General features: G+C 48.2%; 1 protein-coding gene and 1 non-coding gene across 2 annotated transcripts in view; both read right to left on the bottom strand.

The window, feature by feature from the left end:
* Positions 1 to 16,398, bottom strand: part of OPCML (opioid binding protein/cell adhesion molecule like) — a 343,304-nt gene that overhangs the window by 305,148 nt on the left and 21,758 nt on the right. The window lies entirely within an intron of this gene.
* Positions 3,788 to 3,925, bottom strand: LOC114815404. Its single transcript, XR_003763166.1, has one exon. It is a non-coding gene; the product is annotated as a small nucleolar RNA SNORA7 (small nucleolar RNA).

Below are 16,398 nucleotides of genomic sequence, written 5' to 3'. Positions count from 1 at the left end.
TTCCCCTACTTGAAGAACTAAAACTAGAACAAAAGTCTCCTGATTCTCTGTGCCATGTTCTTTCCACTGGACCAAATGGCTGGATGACATACATAATTACACCATCCGTCTCTACATCCACAGTAAGTTCTGCTATTTGTCTGCTGTGTGACTTTGGGTGAGCCGCTTGACTTGTCTGTGCCTTAGTTACCTCATTTATAAAATGAGGATCAAGTTTGTGAGCCCCATGCAGGACAGGGATTGTGTCCAACCTGGTAAACTTGTATCTGTAGGAGTGGTTATGACGGGGCTTGGCACATAATAAATGTTTAACAAATATAATAGTAATAACTGCTTGTCTAGCTATAAATTGTGTACATAGCTATAAATTGTCCTTTGTTTATGCTGCCAAGTTGTTTCCCACCCATAGCGACTCCATGAACACAACTCAGAATACCCTACCTCCATCTGCAGTCATTCTGGTAGTGTAACCATAGAGTTTTCTTGGTAAAAATACAATTTGTAAATTATTTACTCGTATTTATATCTGTCTCTACCTGAGACTATTAGCTCACTGTGGGCAGAGAATGTCTCTACAAACTCTGTTATATTTTACTCTCCCAAGAACTTGGTACAGTGTTCTGCACACAGTAAGCACTCAAATACCATTTATTGATTGATGGTGACTAGGTCCTGCTCAGATAGATCCGCCCTTTCCTCTCCACCCAAACGGCTACCTTACTATTACGGGCTCTCGTTATATCCCGGCTAGACTACTATGTCAGCCTTCTCTCTGACCTCCCTTCCTCCTCTCTCGCCCCGCTCCGGTCCATTCTTCACTCCGCTGCCCGGCTCATCTTCCTGCAGAAACGATCTGGGCATGTCACTCCCCTTCTTAAACAACTCCAGTGGTTGCCTATCGACCTCCGCTCCAAACAAAAACTCCTCACTCTAGGCTTCAAGGCTCTCCATCACCTTGCCCCTTCCTACCTCTCCTCCCTTCTCTCTTTCTACTGCCCACCCCGCACGCTCCGCTCCTCTGACGCCCACCTCCTCACCGTCCCTCGGTCTCGCCTATCCCGCCGTCGACCCCTGGGTCACGTCCTCCCGCGGTCCTGGAACGCCCTCCCTCCTCACCTCCGCCAAACTGATTCTCTTTCCCTCTTCAAAACCCTACTTAAAAATCACCTTCTCCAAGAGGCCTTCCCAGACTGAGCTCCTCTTCCCCCTCTACTCCCTCTGCCATCCCCCCTTTACCTCTCCGCAGCTAAAGCCTCATTTTCTCCTTTTCCCTCTGCTCCTCCACCTCTCCCTTCCCATCCCCACAGCACTGTACTTGTCCGCTCAACTGTATATATTTTCGTTACCCTATTTATTTTGTTAATGAATTGTACATCGCCTTGATTCTATTTAGTTGCCATTGTTTTTACGAGATGTTCTTCCCCTTGACGCTGTTTAGTGCCATTGTTCTTGTCTGTCCGTCTCCCCCGATTAGACTGTAAGCCCGTCAAACGGCAGGGACTGTCTCTATCTGTTGCCGACTTGTTCATCCCAAGCGCTTAGTACAGTGCTCTGCACATAGTAAGCGCTCAATAAATACTATTGAATGAAAGATTTCAGTAGAAGACTGAAGAGGATATCCAATACCAGCAATCGTCCTCCAGGACTCACGAGGTTCCCAGCCAGTTCTCGGGCTCACTGGATATACAGCTGCTCAGGATTTCATTCACTTGGTGTTTGAAACAGCAAATTCCTACTCATTCCTCCTGTCCTAACTGACCAACCACAGAGGGTCACCTCCAGAAAGATTAGGCTTCTCTCTGTGGTCATGGCAACAGTGAGAATCAGATCCCTCTCTTCTTTCCCAAAGAGATCCAGGAGTATTAATTTTCCTCTCTCCTTCTTGGAGCTCTGAGTCAATATACTCCCTGGGGCTCTGGGGGCCGGCCTTGTTTCCTGAGGACCCTCAGAGTCTGCTCAGATGCCATTCCCCCTCCCCCCACCCCCTTTCCATCCACCATGGGAGGTATAAAATATGGGTTTCAGGTGAGAAAAGCCAGCGGACTCAAATGCAGTCAAGTGAGAAGATGTATGGGGAAGGGAGCTGGCAGTATAGGGACTCTCTGCCTCTGCTCTAATTGTACCTATTCTTCATCCTTAAATGCTAATTTTGAAGTTTTCCCAGGAATTATTTAACTTAGTGTCAACAATACAGATAACGGGGTTGATAAGCCCTTTATATTCTGATGGAGGAAGTGGTCAGTATCAGCTCTAGGGGACTATTAGCCAAGCTGGCTTTTGAATCACTCTGGCAGTTCCATGCTCGGCATCATTAATGATATTGGCATACTGTTCCTGTTCCTACAAGATTTAATGACCAAGGTGGCCCTATTTTCCTTCCATTCTCTTCCTCTCCCTGCCCTTTGGCTCTGGGTGGGTTCTGTTTTACATGAGAAGCCACTGAGAACTTGGACTGAAAGGCTGCCTGATCACTGCTCAATCAATCAATCATCATTCAAGTGTATTTATTGAGTGTTTACTGTGTGCAGAGCACTGGACTAAGCACTTTTGCACACACAATATAACAGAGTTGGTGGGCCCATTCCCTGCCCATAACAAGGTTGAGCAGCTTGTCTCTGAAATGGACATCTACTAAGGTGTCTCCATCACCCATGTAAAGGTGAGAAGGGGTGGTGCCTCCTTTTTTTTAAATAGAATTTGTTATGCATTTACTATGTTCCAGGCACTGTTCTAAGCGCTGGGGTAAATACAAGGTAATCAGGTTGGACACAGTCCATGTCCCACGGGGGTCTTCACAGTCATAATCCCCATTTTTCAGATGAGGTAACTGAGGTACAGAGAAGTTAAGTGATTTGTCCAAGGTCACACAGTCAACAAGCAGTGGAGTCGGGACTAGAACACAGGTCATTCTGACTTCTAGGCCCATGCTCTATCCAGTCGGTCATGCTATGACTTTTATGGAGACTGTTTCTAGATGCAGAGAAACCTTTATTTTCTTTTGTCAAGTGCTCTTGGGCCAATTTATCCTTGTGGGCACAGAATGTATCTACCAACTCGGTTATATTATACTCTCCCAAGTGCTTAGCATAGTGCTCTGAACACAATAAGTGCTCAATAAATTCCATTGAATGATTTATTGATTCAGAGTCTTAGAAAATTGGAATTGGAAAGCCATGAGCAAGCCTGTTCATGGTTTCTCTGTCCAGGCAAATTGGAATTCCCCTTTTCTCCCAGATCTATAGTGTTCCCTAATCTCAGCTCATTAATATCTTAAATAAATAAAATTGTCATATGTATTAAGCCCTTCCTGTATGTCAAAGAGCAGTGTTAACTGGTCACTGTCAATAGGGAAAGTGTTTACCAGCTTTGTTGTACTCTCCCAAGTGCTTAGTAGAGTGCTCTGCACACAGTCTTGTCTTATGCCGTCTAGCCATTTCCAACCCATAGCGACTCCTTGGACATACCTCTCCCAGACCGGCCCACCTCCATCTGCAATTGTTCTAATAATAATAATAATAATAATGGCATTTGTTGAGTGCTTATTATGTACAAAGCATTGTTTTAAGAGCTGGGGGGGTACCAGGTGATCAGGTTGTCCCACATGGGGCTCACAGTCTTAATCCCCATTTTCCAGATGAGGTAACTGAGGTAACTGGTAGTGTATCTACAAAGTTTTCTTGGTAAAAATACAGAAGTGGTTTACAACTGCCTCCTTCTGTGCAGTAAACTTGAGTCTCCACCCTCGACTTTCTCTCTCACTGCTGCTGCCCAGCACAGTTGAGTTTTGACTTGTAGCAGATTGCCTTCCATTCACTAACCACTGCCCAAGATAGGAATGGAATGGGTATGCCTCTGCTTGACTCTCCCTCCCATAGCCGAGACTAGTAGAGTACTGGAATATCTCCAGGTGCGATCCTGAGAGGATCCTGCAAGCAGTAAATACCACTAAAGTGTTCAGTAAATACCATTGATTGATAAAGCCTCCTTCTTTTCTGGGATCCTTAATATTTTAAGTGCTTTGCTCTCTCCCTGTCACCTCTGCATCTTCTCCTGCTAATGCTGGAGGTAGGGAGACCAGTGAGGAGGTCGATACGATTCTACAATGGCAAGTGATTGAACCGGAGAAGTGACTGTATGCTAAAAAGGAAGGGGAAGACCCATAAAATGTCTTTGACAAAAAAATCAGCAGCTTTGTGAGAGCAAAATGAGTGAGGGGTTGAGGATAAGATGAAAGTTGAAGACTTTGACCTTGGGTGGTGCTGTTAATGTAGGGGGAGGGAAGGTTACAAGTTCAGTTCTGCCATATTGGGTTTGATGTGTCAGGGGGCTATCCACGTGGACATGTCCTGGAAGCAAGAGGAATGCAGGATTGAATAGTGGAGGGGAGTCAGGACAAGAGAGAGAAAATTTAGGAGCCATTCTCTGGTAACTGTAGCAATGCGAGTGGATGAGATTTCCAAGATACTTGGTGTAGCGGGAGATGTGTGCAGGAGGAGGAGAGCAAGGGAGCCAGCACAGAGCTTTACAGAACACTGGTGTTATTTCATTTTGCATGGTTTTCCTTTGTTTTTAATGGTATATGTTAAGCAATTACTACATGCCAGGCACTGTACTAAGCACTGGGGTAGATAGAAGATAATCACATAGGACTCACAGTCTTAATCCCCACTTAACAGATGAGGTAACCGAGGCACAGAGAAGTTGAATTACTTGGCCAAAGTCACACAGCAGACAAGTGGAAGATCTGGGTTTAGAACCCAAGTTCTAAATCATATTTACTGAGTGTTTACTATTTGTAGAGCACTGTACTAGGTACTGGGTAGAATATAACAAAATTAGTAGACATGTTCTCTGCCCACAATAAGCTTGAAGTCTAGAGGGGGAGACAGAAATTAATGTAAATAAATTATGGATTTGTTCACTGGTGCTGTAGGGCTGAGGGAGGGGTGAAAGAGAGCCAATCCAAATGCAAGGGTGATGCAAAGGGAGTGAGAGAAGAGGAAAGGAGGGCTTAATCAGGGAAGGCCTCTTGGAGGAGACATGGCTTTGAAGGTGGGGAGAGTAATTCTCTGTCAGATATGAAGAGGGAAGGCATTCCAGGCCAGAGGCAGGATGTGGACAAGAAGCCAATGATGAGATAGGCAAGGTGGAGATAAAGTAAATAAGTTGGCATTAGAGGAGCAAAGTGCACAGGCTGGGTTGTAGTAGGAGAGCAGTGAGGTACAATAAGAGGGGACAAGGCAATTGAGTGCTTTAAAGCCAATGGAAAGGAGTTTCTGTTTGATACAGAGGTTGGAAATTCTTGAGGAATGAAGAAAGGTGGACTGATCGTTTTTGTAGAAAAATGATCTGGGCAGTAAAGTGAAGTATGGACTGGAGTAGTGAGAGACAGGAGGCAAGGAGGTCAGCAAGGAGGTTGATACAATAATCAGGGCAGTATACAATAAATGCTTGAATTAATATGGTAACAGTTTGGAGAATAAAGGGCAGATTTAATCAATCCATCATATTTACTGACCATTTACTATATGCGGAACACTGTACCTGGCACTTGGCAGGGCACAATACAACAGAATTAGCGGACATTTTCTCTGCCCATTCGAGTTTACATTCTAGAGGGTGAAACAGATATTAATATGAATAAATAAGTAATTTATAATATATAACTCAAAGAAACATATGTAAGTGCTTTGGGGTTGGGGCTGGAGAGAATATCAAGTGATCAAAGGTCACAGACTGAAGTGCATAGATGACACAGAAGGGAGAGTGAGCCAGGGAAAAGAGGGCTTAATCGGGGAAGGCCTCTTGGAGGAGATGTACCTTAGTAATGCTTTGAAGGTGAATAGAGTGGTGATTTGGCAAATTTGGTGCCGGAGGGAGTTCCTGGGTAGGGGGATGACATGGGAAAGGGGTTAGCAGTGTGATGGATGAGATCGGGGCCCAGAGAGTAAGCTGGCGCTAGAGAAGCCAAGTGTGCAGGATGGGTTGTAGGAGTTTAGTGAGGTGAAGTAGGGTGGGGCAACCTGATTGTTTTAAAGTCAATGGTAAGGAGTTTCTGTTTGAAATGGAGGTGGATGGGCAGCCATTGGAGATTCTTGAGGATTGGGGAGACATGAATTGAATGTTTTTGTTGATAAACAATTTGTGAAGCAGAATGAAGTGTAGATTGGGCTGGGAAAAGACAGGAGTATGGGAGGTCAGTGAGGAGGTAGAAGCAGTGGTCAAGGGAGGATTGGATACAAGCTTAGAGCAGCACGGTAATAATAATAATAATAATAATAATAATAATAATGATGGTATTTGTTAAGTGCTTACTATTTGCAAAGCACAGCTCTAAGCGCTGGGGGGATACAAGGTGATCAGGTTGTCCCACGTGGAGCTCACAGTCTTCATCCCCAATTTAGAGATGAGGTAACTGAGGCACAGAGAAGTTAAGGGACTTGCCCAACGTCACACAGCTGACAAGTGGCAGAGCTGGGATTAGAACCTATCACCTCTGACTCCCAAGGCCAGGCTCTTTCCACTGAGCCACGCTGTTTCAAGGAAAGAGCTGACTTTAATGATGTGAAGGTTGAACCAACAGGATATAGTGACAGATTGTATATATGGGTTGAATGAAAGAGATCAGTCAAGGAGAACAGCAAGATTATGGACTTGTGAGACAGGGAGGCTGGTGGTGCTGTTTACAGTGATGGGAAAATCAGGGGGAGGACAGGGCTTGGGCAAGAGGATAAAGAGCTCTGTTTTGGACATGGTACATTTAACGTGTCAGTGGGACATACAAATAGATGTCTTGAAGTCAAGAGGAAGTGTGAGATTGCAGAGAGGGAGAGTGAGCAGGGCTGGAGATGTAGATTTAGGAATCATCTGCATAGAGGTGGAAGCCATGTGAGCAAATGAATTCTCCAAGGGAATAAGTGTAAATGTAAAATCAAAGGGGACCAAACCTTAATCTTGAGGAACTCTCACCGTTAGGGGTTAGGAGGCAGAGTAGGAGCCCATGAAAGGGACTCAGAATAAGTGGTCAGAGTGATAGGAAGAGAACCAGAAAAGGACAGTGTCAGTGAAGCCAAGGTTGGATAATGTTTCCAGGAGAAGAGGGTGGTCAGCAGTGTCAAAGGCCAAGGTCAAGGAGGATTAGGATGGAGTAGAGGCAATTGGATTTGTCAAGAAGGAAATCATTTGTATTCTTTGAGAGGGTGGTTTTTGGGGATTGAAGGGGACAGAAGCCAGATTGTATGGTGTCAAGGAGAGGATTGGAGGTGAGGAACTTGGGACAGCAGGTGTAGACAACTTGCTCAAGGAGCGTGGAGAGGAATGGTAGGAGGGAGATGATATGATAACTGGAGGGAGCCACATGGTCTAGGGATGGTATTTTTTGGATAAGGGAGACATGAAGCATGTTTGAAAGCAATGGGGAAGAAGCCATTGGAAAGTCAACATTTGAAGATGGCAATCAGGGAGGGGAGAAAGGAGGAGGCAAGTGCTTTGATAATATGTGAAGGGTTGGGGTTGGATGCACAGGTGGAAGGGTTAGATGAGTCAGGAGATCTCGTGAGATACTACTGGTAAAGATGGGAGAGTTGAAAAAGTGTCAGGAAAGAAAGGGACTAGAGAGGAGCAGTGGTGATTTGGGGGAGATAATGTCTAATGGTTTCAATTTTCTCAATATAGTAGGTGGCCTGGTCATAGGAGCAAGAGATGGGGAAGGTGGGGGGATGGGGAGGGGAGGGCAGGGAATTTGATGAGGGAGTTAATAATAATAATAATAATAGTATTTGTTAGGTGCTTACTATTTGCCAGCTACTGTAATAAGCACTGGGGTGGATACAAGGAAATCGGGTTGGACAGAGTCCCTATTCCATGTGGGGCTCACAGTCTCAATCCCCATTTTACAAATGAGGTAACTGAAGCACAGAGAAGTTAAGTGACTTGCCCAAGGTCACACAGCAGACAAGTGGTGGAGCAGAATTAGAACCCATGACCTTCTGACTCCCATGCCCATGCTATATTCATTCATTCTTTCATATTTATTGAGCACTTACTTAACAAATACCATCATTATTATTCTCTGAAGAATAATTCAGCAACAAATAGAGACAATCCCGGCCCACAACAGGCTCACAGTCTAGAAGGGGGGAGACAGACATCAAAACAAGTAAACAAGCTTCAATCCACTACGCCATGCTGCTTCTCTTAAAATGGTGCCAGTGCTTAGAACAATACTTGGCACACAGTAAGCGCTTAACAAATACCCTCATTATTATTCTCTGAAGTTTAACTTCCAGAAGTTAAACTTCTGAAACAACTGGCAAGGGCAATGAGCACTGGTGTCAATAAGGGTGGAGAAATAATTTTGCCAGACAGAGGAAAGGGCAATGTTAAAGCATGCTGTGTTGAACTTGAGGTGGACGAGTTCGACCTGATATCTAGATTTCTGCCAGCAGCCCTCTGTGGCTCATGCACAGGAGTGAAGAGAGTGGACTGTGGGGATTATCCAGGACTGCGGGTTAGTGGCACTAGACTGACGAAGGGCTAGGGGAGCAAGTGAGTTGAGTTCAGTAGAGAGGGTGGGGTTGAGGGTATCAGTTTAGTTGTCAAGGGAAGGGAGTTTTAGTTTGGAGACTAAATGGGGCATGATGACTTAAGAAAATTTGATGGTGTCAAAAGATAGAAGGTCTCTTTTAGGGAACAGGACAGATTTGGAAGGAGACATGTGGGAGAGAAAGCAGGGAAGGAGGCTTTGGTCAGAGAGAGGGATTTCAGAGTTAGTGGGGTTAGAGATTGCACAGTGACGAGAGTTGATGAGATCAAGTTTGTGTCCAAATGATTGAGTGGGCGAGCTGGGGTGCAGCATAAAGTCAGTGGAGTTGAAGAGCAATAGAAAGTAGGCAGGGAAGGGTCATCAGGAAGCAGCATGGCTCAGGGGAAAGAGCCTGGGCCTGGGAGTCAGAGGTCATGGAGTCTATCCTGGCTCTGCCACTTGTCAGCAGTGTGACTTTGGGCAAGTCACTTCACTTCTCTGTGACTCAGTTACTCATCTGTAAAATGGGGATTGAGACTGTGAGCCCCACATGGGACAACCAGATTGCCTTGTATCTACCCTAGCGTTTAGAACAGTGCTTGGCACATAGTAAGCGCTTAACAAATGACAACATTCTTCTTCTTATTATTGTTGTATTGTACTCTCCCAAGCGCTTAGTACAGTGCTCTGCGCACAAAAAGTGCTCAATAAATTCGATTGACTGAATGAATGATTGAATATTAGGGTCTCCAAGGATCAATGTAGGGATGGACAAAGAGAAAAAGAATCTGAGAAAGTGAACAAAATGGTTCAAAAAAGGTGTGGGGCGGGGGGAGGGAGGACACCTGGGGGTTGTGGTAGATGACTTTGACTAGTATCTAGAGTGGGTGATAGAGTTAGATGCTATGGGCTTGAAAGGCCAAGAGAGGGATGATCTTCGCCCCCACAGACCCCCCCCCCCCGTTCGGGCCCGGGGACATTGCGCTCCCCTTCTCGATCCTGGGGACATTGTGCTCCCCTTCTCGGCCCCAAGGACATTGTGTCCTCGGGGGACATTGTGTCCCCCTGCTCGGGCCCGGGGACATTGTGCTCCCCAACCGCTCCCCCACTCCGCCCGAGGTGGCCATTTTAGGAAGCCCCCACTCTGCCTGAGGCGGCCATTTTGGGAAGGCCTCACTCCCTCTTCCCTCTTGAGGTGATTCATCCCTCCCGACCCCGCCCCGGGTGACGACGTCCTTGTTCTCACCATGTTACCTTACCTTAGCCGCCGCCTACGGCCGCCACCCACCCCGCACAACCTCAGGGCCCCCCCGCCGCCACAGGGTTATTTGGTCATGAGCTCTGGGACTCTCTCGGCCGCTGGCCGCTTGACTTTGAGTCTGATCGGGTAGGGTCGGCTCGTCCCCCGACCCTGGTCATCGCCTGCTTATTAACACTATTGTAGTGTGCCTTACTGTAGCATGTTGCTATATTTGCGATCTCGCTTTTTATTGTTTATTGTCGTCAGATTTTGAATTTGGTCAGGTCGCCCCTTGATCGAGTCTACCCCCGACCCTGGTCATCACCCCTTTTATTAACACGACTATATTGTATCATACTGTATCATGTTGCTATATTAGCACCACTGTATTGTATCATATTGTATCATGTTGCTATATTACCGATTTCGTTTATTACTGTTTATTGTTGTCAGTGCTGCCACCCACCTCTCTGGCCTCGCCATGTCCCTCCTCCCCCCCTCCCCCCTCCCGCCCCTTCCTATCCTCCCCTTCCCCTTCCCCTTCCCCTCTCTCGCTCAGCTCTTTCCCGCTCTCTCCTCTGTCTCCTCCCCACCTCCTCTCTCCCGCCCTAGAACCCCACTTTACCAGCGCTACCCCTCTTCCCCCTCCCCCTACTCTTCCCCCCACCAAACCCCCTCTTCACCCCCTCCCCCCTTCTCTCTTCCCCACCCATGCCCCATCCCAGTCCTCTTGTCCCACCGCCACCCCTCATCCCCCTCTCCTCGTCCAGGGCCCCGCCACCTCCTTCCCATCCAAACCCTCCCCTCCCCCCGCCCTTCCCCCCCTTCTCCCCTTGCACCCACAGCTACTTTCAAGTGTGGCCTCTGGAACCCCCGCTCTGTTACAGGCAAGCTACCTTTCATCCATGACCTTTTCCTCTCCCGCTCTCTCCTCCTCCTCGCCCTTTCGGAAACGTGGCTCTCTCCCGAAGACACGGTCTCCGCCGCCGCTCTCTCCAGCGGAGGCCTCTCCTTCTCCCACTCCCCCAGACTCACCGGTAAGGGAGGAGGCGTCGGCTTCCTCCTCTCGCCCCGATGCCGCTTCCGCACTATCCCTCCTCACTCCTCCCTCTCCTTCCCCTCCTTCGAAGCCCATATCATTCGCCTCTACCACCCACTCCAGTTACTTGTCGCCGTCATCTACCGCCCTCCCGGTCCCACCTCCGACTTCTTCAACCACCTTGACCCCTTTCTCACCTTCCTTCTCTCCTTCTCTCTGCCCACTCTGATCCTTGGAGACTTCAACATCCATATGGATGTACCCGATGACTCCTCTGCCGCCCGCCTGCTATCCCTCCTCGACTCTGCCGACCTCCTCCTCCACCATACCGCGCCCACTCACCGACTCGGTCACACCCTCGATCTTGTCATCTCCTACCGCTGCACTATCTCCTCACTCACCAACTCTGAAATCCCTCTCTCGGACCATAACCTTCTCACCTGCCTCATCTCTCACACTCCCTCCCCCTGCAAATCTTCGCTACTGCCCCACAGAGACCTCCGCTCTCTCGATCCCATCCGTCTTTCCAATAGCATCTCGCCTCACCTTGCCGCCCTGTCCTCTCTTCCTACTCTCGACGATCAGGTCTCCGCTCTCAACTCCACCCTCTCTACTCATCTCGACTCTCTCGCCCCCCTTTCCCTCCGCCGCTCTCGCTCCACTAACCCACAGCCCTGGATCACCTCCTCCGTCCGCCTCCTACGCTCCTATGCTCGAGCTGCTGAGCGCTGCTGGCGAAAGTCCAAGCACCGAGCCGACCTCACACACTTCAAATTTATCCTTTCCTGCCTTAACTCTGCCCTCTCCTCCGCCAGGCAAAGCTTCTTCTCCTCCCTCATCGACACCCATGCCCGTCACCCCCGCCGATTGTTCCGGACCTTTAACTCCCTCCTTAGGCCCCCTGTTCCTCCCCCTCCCCCATCTCTCACCCCTAATGATCTGGCCACCTATTTCCTCACGAAAATCAACACGATCAGGTCTGAGCTCCCCAAAGTCACCCCTCCGCCTCTCCCCTCCCCCCCAACAACCCCCTCCCCTACTTTCCCATCCTTCCCTGCAGTATCCTCAGAGGAGATCTCCTCCCTCCTCGCAAGTGCCACCCCCTCCACCTGCGCCTCGGACCCCATTCCCTCTCACCTTCTTAAAACCATCGCCCCTGCCCTCCTCCCTTCCTTAACTTCTATTTTTAACCACTCAATCTCCAAGGGCTCCTTCCCCTCTGCCTTCAAACACGCCCACGTCTCCCCCATCCTAAAAAAACCCGCTCTTGACCCCACTTCCCCCTCCAGTTATCATCCTATCTCCCTACTACCCTTCCTTTCCAAAATCTTAGAACGAGTCGTCTACAATCGATGCCTAGAATTCCTTAACTCCCATTCTCTCCTAGACCCCCTCCAATCTGGCTTCCGTCCCCTCCACTCTACCGAGACTGCTCTCTCTAAGGTCACCCATGACCTCCTTCTTGCCAAATCCAATGGCTCCTACTCCATTCTGATCCTCCTTGACCTCTCTGCTGCCTTTGACACTGTCGACCATCCCCTCCTCCTCCATACCTTATCTCACCTTGGCTTCACGGACTCTGTCCTCTCCTGGTTCTCCTCTTACCTCTCTGGCCGATCATTCTCGGTCTCCTACGCTGGAGCCTCCTCCCCCTCCCATCCTTTAACTGTTGGAGTTCCTCAAGGGTCAGTTCTTGGCCCTCTTCTGTTCTCCATTTACACTCACTCCCTCGGTGAACTCATCCGCTCTCACGGCTTTGACTACCATCTCTACGCAGATGACACGCAGATCTACATCTCCGCCCCTGTCCTCTCCCCCTCCCTTCAGGCTCGCATCTCCTCCTGCCTCCGGGACGTCTCCACCTGGATGTCGGCCCGCCACCTAAAACTCAACATGAGCAAGACTGAGCTCCTCATCTTCCCTCCCAAGCCCGGTCCGCTCCCAGACTTCTCCATCACCGTGGATGGCACGACCATCCTTCCCGTCCCGCAGGCCCGCAATCTCGGTGTCATCCTTGACTCGTCCCTCTCGTTCACCCCACACATCCTATCCGTTACCAAGACCTGCCGGTTTCACCTCTACAATATCGCCAAGATCCGCCCTTTCCTCTCCACCCAAACGGCTACCTCACTATTACGGGCTCTCGTTATATCCCGGCTAGACTACTGTGTCAGCCTTCTCTCTGACCTCCCTTCCTCCTCTCTCGCCCCACTCCGGTCTATTCTTCACTCCGCTGCCCGGCTCATCTTCCTGCAGAAACGATCTGGGCATGTCACTCCCCTTCTTAAACAACTCCAGTGGTTGCCTATCGACCTCCGCTCCAAACAAAAACTCCTCACTCTAGGCTTCAAGGCTCTCCATCACCTTGCCCCTTCCTACCTCTCCTCCCTTCTCTCTTTCTACCGCCCACCCCGTACGCTCCGCTCCTCTGCCGCCCACCTCCTCGCCGTCCCTCGGTCTCGCCTATCCCGCCGTCGACCCCTGGGTCACGTCCTCCCGCGGTCCTGGAACGCCCTCCCTCCTCACCTCCGCCAAACTGATTCTCTTTCCCTCTTCAAACCTTACTTAAAAATCACCTCCTCCAAGAGGCCTTCCCAGACTGAGCTCCTCTTCCCCTCTACTCCCTCTGCCATCCCCCTTTACCTCTCCGCAGCTAAAGCCTCATTTTCCCCTTTTCCCTCTGCTCCTCCACCTCTCCCTTCCCATCCCCACAGCACTGTACCCGTCCGCTCAACTGTATATATTTTCGTTACCCTATTTATTTTGTTAATGAATTGTACATCGCCTTGATTCTATTTAGTTGCCATTGTTTTTACGAGATGTTCTTCCCCTTGACGCTGTTTAGTGCCATTGTTCTTGTCTGTCCGTCTCCCCCAATTAGACTGTAAGCCCGTCAAACGGCAGGGACTGTCTCTATCTGTTGCCGACTTGTTCATCCCAAGCGCTTAGTACAGTGCTCTGCACATAGTAAGCGCTCAATAAATACTATTGAATGAATGAATGAATGAATATGGAATAGTGTGAAAGTGGCACTGGGGAGGAAGAAGGAAGCCAATTCCTCCTCCTTTCCCTGTGAATCTGGGGGAGTGGGTGAAAATGAAGCCCCCTCTAGAGAGGGCAGCAGGAAAAATGGTGTCATCTGGGGAGAGCCAGGTTTCAGTGATGATGAGGAGGAGCAGAGAATGGGTCAGGAACAGGTCAAGGATAAAGGAGAGCATACCAAGCAGGTGAACTAAGATCAGATAGTGCTCTCAAGAGAAGGGGATGGTCCATAGTATCAAAGGTGGACAACAGTCAAGAGAATGGGGCCTATTGGATTTAGCTGTGAGAAAGTCATTAGTGACTGATTGATTGACTTGGGACAATGCAAGCTTTCTGGAGTGAAGAGGTGAAAACCTTACACTAGTAGGTCAGGAGGAGAGTCATGGAGAGAGAGTGAAAGCAGAAAAGTATCCAACCTTTCCAAGGAATTTGGTCAGGAATGGGAAGAGGATGGTGGTGCAATAGCTGCCTCAGTGAAAACTCCAGATAACTTGCAAGCAACTTCACCTGGGTACAAGTCAGGATGTAACTTCATTTTCCAACAAGTAGCTGACTCTTCCATAGAATTTCAGGATCTTTGACTTCTCCACTGAGCCTACCTTTTCCAGACCTCCTCACAGGGCTTCCTCAGATGAGAACAAGACACAGTTTTAGTGCTTATTCATTGATGCTTGAGCTTTAAAAAAACCCTGGTTAGCTCAGTGCTGACCAGAGTAATCTAGACACTCATTTCCACCATTATTTTCTGAGCTATCATGTACCCTGAAGGCGTGCTGCTCAGGCAGATTCGGAGTTGATGATTGCAGGCATCTGATTGAGGGAAACTGGGGCTGACATCTGCTAGGGCAGGCCAGCGATCATCGACTGGAAACAGACCAGAAGATGCAAAGGGAAAACACTGACAGTTCAGGGGCCAAGAATGGACAGCTCAATAGGTTAGTCAGACGCTAAGAGGACCGCAGATGGCAATAGGCATGAAATCAACATGTCTTGAGGCCTACGGATCCAGAAGAAATACTGAGGATGACAAGGACGCCAGCCCAGGGGACAATGCTTGTTCTCTCGGGATCCATTGTACAAAACCTGACGTTTCGCACTGCAGACGCCACTGAACCGGGGGCTAATTCGGCGATTTACATTGTAGAGAAAGGATTAGCGAAACCTCCCGTTTTGATGGCCCGTTCCTAATTTGCATCTTTAACGAGGTGGGACTGAAGCCAGTTTCTGTTCCTTTGTGTTTACTTCTGAGGAACTGTGTTTATTTCCGATAATTACAAATAAATCTTTCTTCCTTTTCTCAAACCGCCTGAATAAAAGATGTTGCAAGTGTGTTAACTCCGTAGCCTGAATGACTACCAGAAAAGAAGGGGGGAGAAAATCCAATTATGACTCCTCGGAAAATGTAATTAATGTTTCCTTCTCAAAGAGGATGGTGGCTACATTTCTTTTTGAAGCATTTGTCTTCCTCTTTGTAGCCTGCTCGCAGCTTGTCTATGAGAAACTCTCACTGCAGGGAGTTGCGACTCTAAACAGGGTGTCATGACCGGGTGTGTCATGAAAAATGATAGAACCAGGAAAAAAGTAGGTTACAGGGAAATAAAATCTAAACTCCAAAATGTGACAAAAATAGGAGTTTATAGTTTCATCTTCAAAAGCACCGGAAAACCAAAGCCAAACTCTTTTGGAAGACTCATTTGAAAGCTCTGTCGAAAAAGAGAAGGGAAGAAAAGTGTCATATGCTTTTCTAAATTCATTTAATTTGAAAGATTGTTGGCTCTTTAAATCCTCTCTCCTTTTCAGTAGAATTAACCTAATCCTCTCTTTTCCATCCCACTATCCATCCTCTTCAATCCACCCTCTTTTTTTACCGAGTTTACTCTTCTCTCCTTTATACTGAGCCCTTCACATTAGATGAGTGGATACATAAATTTACCAGGGACAGGGGGATGCTGATGGAGGAGGAGTAGAACACACCTAGTCCACACTCTGCAGAAAAGTATCCACTATCTTCTCCCACTACATCCCTGCTCACGTTCTTTGTTCCTCTAAAGCTAACCCACTCACTGAATGTAGTTCACTTTTCTCCCACCTCAAACACCTTACATCTTTTTCCTGCCTGGAACTCACTCCCCTCAAATATTCCAGACAAGGAGTAGGGAAACATGGACTGAATGCTTTTTAGAAAACTGATCCAGGCAGCAGAATGAAGTATGGCCTGAAGTGGGAAGAGACAGGAGGCAGGGAAGTCAGCGAGGTGGCTAATGCAATAGTCAAGGTAATAATAATGACATTTGTTAATGCCTTTGTTAAGCACTTACTATATGCCAGGCACTGTGCTGAATTCTGGGTTGGATACAAGCAAATCAGGTTGGACACAATCTATGTCCCACATGGGGCTCACAGTCTCAATCCCCATTTTATAAATGAGATAATTGAGGCACAGAGAAGTGAAATGACTTGCCCAAGATCACTCAACAGACAAGTGGTGGAGCTGGGATTAGAACCCATGACCTGACTCCCAGGCCCGTACTCTACCCGCTATGCCATGTTGCT

Source organism: Ornithorhynchus anatinus, chromosome 11 (assembly GCF_004115215.2).
Source record: "Ornithorhynchus anatinus isolate Pmale09 chromosome 11, mOrnAna1.pri.v4, whole genome shotgun sequence".
In the NCBI taxonomy this organism is placed as follows: Eukaryota; Metazoa; Chordata; class Mammalia; order Monotremata; family Ornithorhynchidae; genus Ornithorhynchus; species Ornithorhynchus anatinus.
This window is presented reverse-complemented; position numbering and strand designations above follow the sequence as displayed.